This window comes from Sinocyclocheilus grahami, unplaced genomic scaffold, assembly GCF_001515645.1.
Source record: "Sinocyclocheilus grahami isolate Dianchi unplaced genomic scaffold, SAMN03320097.WGS_v1.1 scaffold477.1, whole genome shotgun sequence".
Taxonomy (NCBI): domain Eukaryota; kingdom Metazoa; phylum Chordata; class Actinopteri; order Cypriniformes; family Cyprinidae; genus Sinocyclocheilus; species Sinocyclocheilus grahami.
Genome location: NW_015505656.1, coordinates 125,536 through 135,603, shown reverse-complemented (window position 1 = coordinate 135,603; position 10,068 = coordinate 125,536).

Sequence of the window (10,068 nt, the reverse complement as noted above, 5' to 3'; positions counted from 1 at the left end):
GATGTAGATGTAATTATGTTGATTACAGTAAGTGTTGTTCGTGATGTTTAAAAGCATAAATATTTCAGAGATTATTGAGCTCAGAGCTGCATTTGGAGCATTAATGGCGCGAGGCCCACATGTTGAATATTTAGTGTTTGGTATTTGGCATATATGTTTCTATTTCATGTTTAAATCTGTTTATTTAATGTTAATTATTTGACTGACTGGTAGATAGCAAATAGTAAGAAATGGACGTGGAATAAAGGAATTATAAAGAAAATTGAATATACATGCATTTTCCAGATAAAGATCATTACTTGAAATGAAGTATTTTCAGGTTTAGAATCCTTTTGTACTAGTTTATATGCACTGTTTTAAAAAGTTTGTTTAAATTTAATTGTGAATGCCTCAACATACCCATTATTTAATTTGTGTATCTTTGATTACAAATTATTACTAAGTGTATGTACATCATTACTAGTATGTCCCAAACTATTGCAATATGTGTGCATATAAGAAAGGATGTCAATGCTGTTTTGAAAGGTTCTTTATTGTCAGTTGTATAACAAAGAGGAGATTCTACATGAAGTTCATGGTGGGGAAACCTTGTGGTTTAATTTTCTCCACCCTTTTTCAGGGGGACAACAATATCAGCAAAAAAGTTTTAGATAGGCCTAGATCCTGATTAAATTTACACTGCTATTCAGAAATGTTTCTTATGTCTCTTATGCTCACTAAATTAGGCTGCATTTATTTGTTTAAAAATGCAGTAAAAACTAGAGGTCGACCGATAGTGGATTTTGCCGATACCGATAGCTAGGTTGGACCACACTGGCCGATACCGATTCATTAACCGATAGTTTTTAAAATGGATACTGAACAAAAACTAAAATAATGCTTTATTAAAAAGACAGTACTGAACCATACTACTAGTAGTAATAATAATCAAAATGTTGAAATTAACACACTCTAACAAGGAACAATACTTTCATTACACAGCTTTCATTAATCTTAATGTTACAAATGGACTCTTATTTTAAAGTGTTACCATTTCATTTCAACAGTCATGCTTAAATATGCACATCTTTAAATATATACGCAAAGGCCATAGCATTAAAATTATGATGAAAAAACTTGATGGTTATCTAATCAAAATAAAAGTACAGGGCTGAGTCTAGGACAACGCACCGGTATCACAAACACTCCGGACGTGTCGCGTTCAACTCGAGCAGTGGTCTAAAACAGTTTATTTAATCACCAAATGGACACAAGTTTATTTCAAGAATGAACGAACAATGAGTCATAGATGAGTTTGAAGTTCGGTGTTTAAAAAACAGAGCAAACGGAAAGAGAACCAGCGATCTATATTATAGCTCTATAAATGAAGCATTAACAACAATTCGGGACAAATATAATGTAAATTAATGGAAAACTATGTGAATGGCGCTCTGTGGCACGGCAGGATTTTCTGTCGGCTGCATTTAAATCCACGTCTGAAGCTCTGTTCAGTGATTTCAACCACTAGAGGCCGCTCTCGTACTGTATAATGACAGCAGACCCTTCTCAGCCGTTCCAGCAACGGACGCAACCCGGAAAACTATCGGCATGGATTTTTGCCGATAACCGATTGTTCCAGCGAAAAACTATCGGTGCCGATTAATCGGCAAAACCGATACATCGGTCGACCTCTAGTAAAAACGGTAATATTGTGAAATATTAAAATTTTAAAATAGGTGTTTTCTGTTTGAATATATTCTAAAATACAATTTATTCATGTGATGAAAAGTTGTGACTTGACATTGAGGGAAGCCTTAGGCCAAGACTTCTTAATTTTCTCCAACAAAAATCTTGATTTTCATAGCTGTGTGATCTCACACCTCAGGCTCTCCAGCAGTTCTGTTTCATGTCCTTTTAAAAATGGATCTCTGCTCATAATTAGGGACTGTTGCCCCTTCCATTCGTCCTCCTAGATTGGTTTGAGAAAATAGCTGGATACCCGCTGCTGTCCGTGGCATAGAATATGGCCCTGCCAGTGCTGTGGCGATAGAGATTAGTTGACTGGGGCTGTTCTGTTGTGATATTCCAGTTTTGGGGTCTGCCGTAGGAGTTGTTTGGATCATCCGCTGCTATTTCTCTGAAGGGAAAATCTGGATGCAGAAATGAAATTTCCCAACCATTTCTGATTGGTTAAAACCTTACCCTCAATCACACAGTGTGTCTAATGCCTGAGGCCGGTCTTACTTTAGATTCTGTGAGCGTGAGGAAAGCATGTCAGAATATTTTGAGCATTACAATAATATTAGATACAATAAGTCAGGTGCCACAATCACCACCTTGGTTACCTGAGCAACAGCAGAGGCTGATAACAAAATTATGGACGCATGGACATTCATTTATATTTTAATAGTATTAAAAAAAGGAGACACGATCCATTGTAAATGGTGTCTTACCCAGAGGAATTGGCTTAGCAAGGGCCCGCAAGACTATTGAAACATATTTCCTTGACATTGAACGGCTTTGGGCTATTTCTTTCAGAGAAACATGAATGCTAATGCCCTCACAGCTGGACAAATGATTGTGCTAAGACAGAACACATGGTGAGGTTAATTACAGGGTCAATCTGGTGTATTTATGGACTGGCCTGGACACAATTACATACTCTTGAATAATTTAAGATTATTTAATGCACAGTGGAACTTATTCATGAGAATGCTTATGTGTTTAGTGCACTTTAACAAAATGACACAAACAACTCTTGCTACTGATTACACACACACAAAGATAAAATATGTAAAAGTGTATGGTTTCCGCACCATCAACCATTGGAATTGGAAAAATTACTCTTTTCAGACAGGATTCCCAATACTTCTCCCATATGTCATTGGTCAGACCAAGAAAAAAAATCTGAGTTAAACAGGGTGTTCAGTTGAGGAATGGAAGAGACGGGGTTAAAAGTAATAGAGCTTCATGACATCAGCTGAAAGAAAAATAATTTCAAGTTATTACATTAAATTGTTTACAATAAGTCTATGAAAGTGCATTATGGGTCAGCAGCTTTTGAGTTTTCCTGTCAGGCATTTGACGCAAGTCATATCGGAAAAGTGCATGTCTACTTAGAATATAACAGAGAGTTAAAGGATGGATGGATGGCGTCTTTAGGACTCCAAACGTAAAAACATCAGTGTCAACAAAACATGGGGTTAAATAGCTGTCAATAGTTATTTAAAGTTATAATGATTCTAATTATTTACCTAAGAGGGCCTCCTACAGAGCTGCAAGATGACCACAATTATTTAAAGTAAATTATATAAAAATAATTTAATTAAAGTGCTGCTGAAAACCACACATTCATCACAGTTAATTATATTAATCTATTTACACTTCTAGTTTATGTTCATCAAAACAAAAATGTGAAACCAAGCAGATAAACAACAAGTGATATATGTATAATAGGTATAATGTATAATGAGTTATTTACAGTGGTTTGCTGTTCATAATGCCAGATGGGGTCATAGCCTGATGATACCACTCTCCCTGAACCTGGTCATTTACATGTGTGCTCTGATTATCCACAAACCTCTGTTAGACCGCACTTGGGAACCAGTTAGAAGTGTTCCCTCTGCTCTGCTTGTTTGTTGTCATGCTAGATTCTGGAACAGGAATATTCCCATCACTGGTGCTTTATTACAAAAGTGCTTGTTCATACCACAGCTGCCGCAGGCACTGGAAAATTGATGTACCGCTTCTCCTCTTCAGGAAAGTGTTGATTGTGCAGGAAGGATCCTCTGACATCTAGGATGAAAACATAGTGATGTGGAAGAATTGGTGTTGTGGTGTTATAGTTCACTCAAAACCCATATGTCATTCTGCAATCTGTATGACCAACTTTCTTCTGTAGAGCACAAAGATGCAAATTCACTGCTAATGTGCCTGTAATAGCTTCAAGTTGCTTTGGATAAAAGCTTCTGCAAAATAGTTTATAGGATTTATTATTGTTGTTTTTTGAAAGGAGTAAAACGTGTGTTACAATTCATTTCTATTTCAAATAAATGCTGTTCTTTTCAACATTCTAATCATCAAAGAACCCTACAAAAAATGATCATGTTTCCCACAAAAATATCATGTAGCACAACTGTTGATAACAATAAGTAATGTTTCTTGTGCAGCAAATCAGCATGTTAGAATCATATGACACTGTAGACTGGAGTAATGTTGCTGAAAATTCAGGTTTGTACAGACTCAAACTTTTAGAATGCTAGTGTAAAAAATAGCATTTTTTATTGAAAAAATGTAAATGAAAATACAGCAATTATAAAAATTCAGCGTTACCATTTTTGTCTATGACAAAATCAAGTTGATTGCGGTAACATGAGTGTAAGCGAGACAGTTTTGCATTAGTAGTTTTGCAGTCTTTTGAAATGTTGAAACCTTCCTGTTAAATATAAATTGTGTTTGACCATTAATCCATCAAACATATTCAGGTAGCAGAAAATTAGATTTTCTTTAGACAGTTACTTTTTTATTATTATTTTTTTCTGTGTGCAAAGTACAGGTGGTTGAACAGCAGTTTGGTGTGACATGAAAACAAGATGTGATTCCATTAGGGAAAGCTTTCGTTTGCTCTCTCGCTCTGCCTATGACAACGTGTCTGACATCTTAAAACACCACACCTAAACACCACGCCGATCCAATGTGCCTGTGTGTGTGTGTACGTGCGTTTCACACCAAATGTCAATGGTAGTCCATTTATCTCAATTGTGTCCTTGGATAAAGCTGGTTTAAGGAAATCCTAATGCATGTCATGTGTTTGACTCTGAGTAACTGATGTGAATTTGTTAACCTCAGAAGAAAGCATTTTACTTTTTATTATACTTTCATTATCATGGCTGAGAGTTTTGCAGATGTTCATGGCAAACTCCTATCTAAGCATGCCTGTACCAGTAAGTGTTTGTTTTTGTGAGGTAAAAAAAATTATTTTGGGCAATTAAACATAAAAGAGGATAGTTGTGGGTAAATGTGTTTTGTGCTGATAACTGCTTCAGTGCTTTTCCATATCCCTTGCCACTTTGAACAAATTGCAGCCTGACTTTATTTGGGGAAGGTAGGTGGCTTTGCCCGCTTTGCCCGCACACTGACCCATAACTACATTACCCATTGTGTTCAGGACCCTGGTCGACTCTGAGTGGTCCTTGACTCTGAAGGCTAGGTGACACCTTTGCCATGTAAAAAGACAGGTTTGATAAATGCATCCATGAGGAGCGGGAAACAAAAGGGGGGATTTTTGCCCATGTGATAATGAAAGCAGGGAAATTATGATTCAGTGTAATTATTACAGTTAGAAGGGTAACTACAGTGGGGAAAAAAAGTATTTAGTCAGCCACCAATTGTGCAAGTTCTCCCACTTAAAAAGATGAGAGAGGCCTGTAATTTTCATCATAGGTATACCTCAACTATGAGAGACAAAATGAGAAGTTTTTATGTGTATTCCCCACTGAAATGGCTAGTTTAAACCACCATGAATTTTCATACTTGTCCAAGCTGGTTAGCTCTGATATAACTAGTAGATCAGAAAAAACATGTTTTTTCAGCATAACTTAGCTTGACTAGCATGGTCACATCAGTGAATCTGGCAGACCGGTGTTAAGTATTAGTTGAGAAGCATGGCTACACCAGCATCCAATATTTATGTATGTATTTATTTAGCAATCACTCTTTGCTTGCGAAATACAAGCACATAGTTCAATTTAATACATACATACATGCATGCATAAAATAGTATGAATTTCTTTCTTAATATTTTGAAGATTGTTGGTAACCAAACAGATGATGTTCCCCATTGACTCCCATAGTTTTTCCCATACTATGGAAATCAATGGCTACCAGCAACTGTCTGGTTACCAACATTCTTGTGTTCAGCAGAAGAAAGAAACTCATACAGGCTTGGAACAACTATGTTATATGTAAATAATACACTAATCCGCTTAGCTGCATATTTATTTATTTTATTTTTTAGGATTCTGTGTTGAATAAAAAGTTATAAATAAAATAAAAAAGCATTCATCTGAAATAGAAATCCTTTTATTTATTTATTTTTTTCTGTCACTTTACTATACTTACTGTCACTTTTGATCAATTTAATTAATGTATCATTGCACAATAAAAAACCTACTGGCACAAAACTTTTGAAGAGCAAGTAAGTAAATGAATGAATGACATGCTAGAACAAATGCTATTTTGATGTCAATGTTTTTTTTGTTTTTGTTTTCGTAAAGACATGCATAAAAATAACAGACTACAGGTTTAGAATGAGATGAGAGTGACTAAGCAATTACCTAATTTATATTTCCAGGTGAACTATTCCTTTAAAGGAATTGCATGTTGGCATCCATGTTGCATTGTGTGTGTGTGTGTGTGTGTGCGCGTTTTTGTGACAAATGAGGACATTTGTATTTGTATAATGACAAAGGTATGACATAGGTATTACAAGGAGAAGGTGACTTTTCAGGACATTACCCCATGTCCCCACTTTTCAAAACGCTTATAAATCACACAGAATGGAGTGTATTGACAATCTGAAATAGCACAAAGTTTCCTGTAAGGGGTAGGTTTAGGGGTAGGGTTGGTGTAGGGCAATAGACTATACGGTCTGTACAGTATAAAAACCATTACGCCTATGGGATGTCCCCACTTTTCACAAAAACAAACCTGTGTGTGTGTGTGTGTGTGTGTGTGTGTGTGTGTCATTAGAAAATCTTTAAAATTATAAATGACCTGTTTCTCACAATTAATTGTCTTGTACAATATGAATTCGAGACAGGCCAAAAATTATGATTTTTTTTTTTTTGGACTGTTGTACCACATACCCATCAGCTTTGATAATTTAAATAAGAGAATTGTTCCTTTCTTCCATCAGTGTTTCATCTCTAAACTCAATATCGCATGCGGTGGAGTCAAGGGCTACTTAATCATGAAGCCAGCTTGCTCTATTTCACTTACAATTACCCATGATACCCTGTGGACCCTGGCACATCTGTGTTAGTGGTCATACGGGAGGCCTTTTACTGGAATTGGCAGAGTAGATTCAGCCCCCAAGAGTCTCATAAAGCCTCAGATCAAATCAGCTCCTACCTTTCGCTCAGGTTCTGTCACACTTCATCTAAAGAAGCAGGCATCTGCTTAACCTGCCATGCAGGAGCTGAAAAACGTCTACTAATGCTCCATTTTAGACCTAAAAAGACCCAAAAGCAAAACTATGGGTTTGCAGTTATTATAAATGACCTACATTTCCTTTCTGATCTTAACTATAATCAAAAGACACGTTGATGCTTCATTGCTATGCTGCCAGGGCTATGAAATTAAAGATGTATATATATAAATGTAACACGTTGTAAATTGCATACAGTGGCCTAAAGTATTAATACACTTAAGTCACATTTACAATGTCTGAATATCAAAGCATTATGATTAAAATATCAAAGCAATTGGCCTCTGCAACAAATGATGCAAAAATCTATTATAAGAATTAACATTGTTTCCTGCATTGTTGTACAGTGGTGTGAAAAGGTTTTTGCCCCCTTCCTGTTTTTTAAATTTTTTGCATATTTGTCACACTTAAAAGATTCAGATCATCAAACAAATTTTAATATTACACAAAGATAATGCAAGTAAATACAAAATGCAGTTTTTAAATGATGATTTCATTTACTAAGGGAAAAAAGCTGTCCAAACCTGCCTCGCCCTACGTGAAAAATTAATTGCCCCCTCATGTTAAATCACGAAAGAACTTCAATTAACCACATTATTTTAGAAAGCTGAGTTAAATTTCACTAGCCACACCCAGGCCTGATTACTGCCAGACCTGTTGAATCAAGAAATCACTTAAATAGAACCTGTCTGACAAAGTGAAGCATGCTTAAAGAGCAACACATCATGCCGCGATCTAAAGAAATTCAAGAACAGATGAGAATCAATTAAGGTCAGTGTTCATGATTCAACAATAAGAAAGAGACTGGGCAAAAACGGCATCCATGGGAGAGTTCCAAGGGAAACTGGACGACTTGCCATAATTGATGGAACCATGAAATATGTGCTCTATCAGTAAATCCTGAAGGAGAATGTCCGGCCGTCAGTTTGTGACCTCAAGCTCAAGCGCACTTGGTATATTCTAACTTGATATATATATATATATATATATATATATATATATATTTAATTTTTATATATTTTTTTAATTAGTGCAATTATCTCCCACAACTTTGTAAGATACAGGAAATCGTCACTTTTCCTCACTGTTAAGATGTGAAGCACTGAAAAGTCTATGTGCTCTCTCTAAGAAAATATTTTAATCTAAAAGTTCTTACACCAAGATGTCAAATCTGTTACCACAATATCAAAAAGAAAACAGATTTTTTTAATTGATCACACTTTGTGTTATTTAAAAGTATTTTAATCATGATTTTATTAGTGCCATGTGCTCTTAGCATTTATGCTAGTAAGTGGAGTTTTTGGCAAAAAATAAAGAAAATTGTAAATTCTGTTACTGTCAAACTCCGTTACCAAGGTAGAGTAACAATGCTGACAATGCGGTAACAGAATTGACAGTCCATCGGACAATTCTGTCAATGCTGTTACTTTACAATTCTGTTACTTAAAGGGTCAACTCTGTTTATGAACTATTTTCACACAAAAAAACAATAAAATTGTTGTTTAAAATCTAATAAACATTGATTTATTTTTGCACCCTTATAATATTTCAACAACATTTATTTTTTTAACTGGATATTGTATATAATACATTTTCAGATTCCAAATGGACGGTTCTGTGAAGACATAGGTATTTGTATTTATTTTTTTAAGGTATGCATAGGTGAAATATTATCTGTTTCAAGTGATGGAATGTAAGGACTGTTTGTCTAATGAAACAAGAAGGATTTTCCCTGTTATGATTTATTGTTATTTCTACACATTGGCTAATTTGTCCGTAACAGAGTTGACAAACCATACCATAATCTGTAATAAAAAATCAGTTTTTTCATTAAAAGTAAAAAAAGGAAGTAACTTGTGTTTGGCAAGCACTGAATTATTCAAATTAAATATGTTTTCAATAAGATACTGAAAATAAATCTGTTAGTGAAAAGTTTTTTTCTTAACTTCCTGCAATGCCAAATGTATCTCCAATTATAGAATCACCCATGTATGCATGTATGTGAAATATAAATATTTTGTAATATTATAATTGTCTTTGCTGTACCTTTTGATGAATTTGATGCATCATTGCTAATTAAAAATATTGATTTCTAAAAAAACTAAAATGGCAGTGTATACTTCTTGCGAAAATCTTAGTCAGAATATACATGGCTAATTTTACTATGGCCATCAAAGATGAAAGATATTTGGCACACCTACTTGTGTAGTTCCAGGATCTTCCAGCAGGGACAAATACATCCCAACCAGTCGAATCTTGACAATCTGGTCTACATCTATAATCTTAGACTTGCTCTCAATCATGTAGCAGATCAATCTTGTGTCTGCTGTATGTAATTGAATGGAATCAGGGCTTGTTATAATAGAGAAAATCCATCTGGAAAGAGATGTCCTGCCTTACATATTTGCAGGAACAAACGAGAAGCTTTGGAGCCAGTCCCAGATCTAAATCCAGAAAGCACAGAGGTGATCAGGTGTAACGCAGACAGCACCAGCACACATGGTTTCGCCCGTATACTGCTTTAATAAGCAGGCTAGTTTAATGAGATAATTGGCTATGTGCTGTTTTGCACTCTTCCTTTGGCAGCCACTAGCTTCCCATTAGCCGTCTCTGTTCTAAACGCATTATAATATTCAGCTGATGACTGCCTGCATCTAATGTCTCATGAGCTCTTGAGCAAGGCAAATTCAATTTCTGTGCCATAAAAATGCTTCTGAAATAATCCAATCCCATGCAGGCTCATCTCTTCACTGCCTGCTCTTTCAGGCAAACGCTGCTGATGCTGAATACTAAATGCCTGGCGTTTTACCGACTCTCTATCCCTGTGCACCCAGCATCAAGGCATCAGAAGACCCCGTTAGAATGAGCCTGTGATGAGCCTC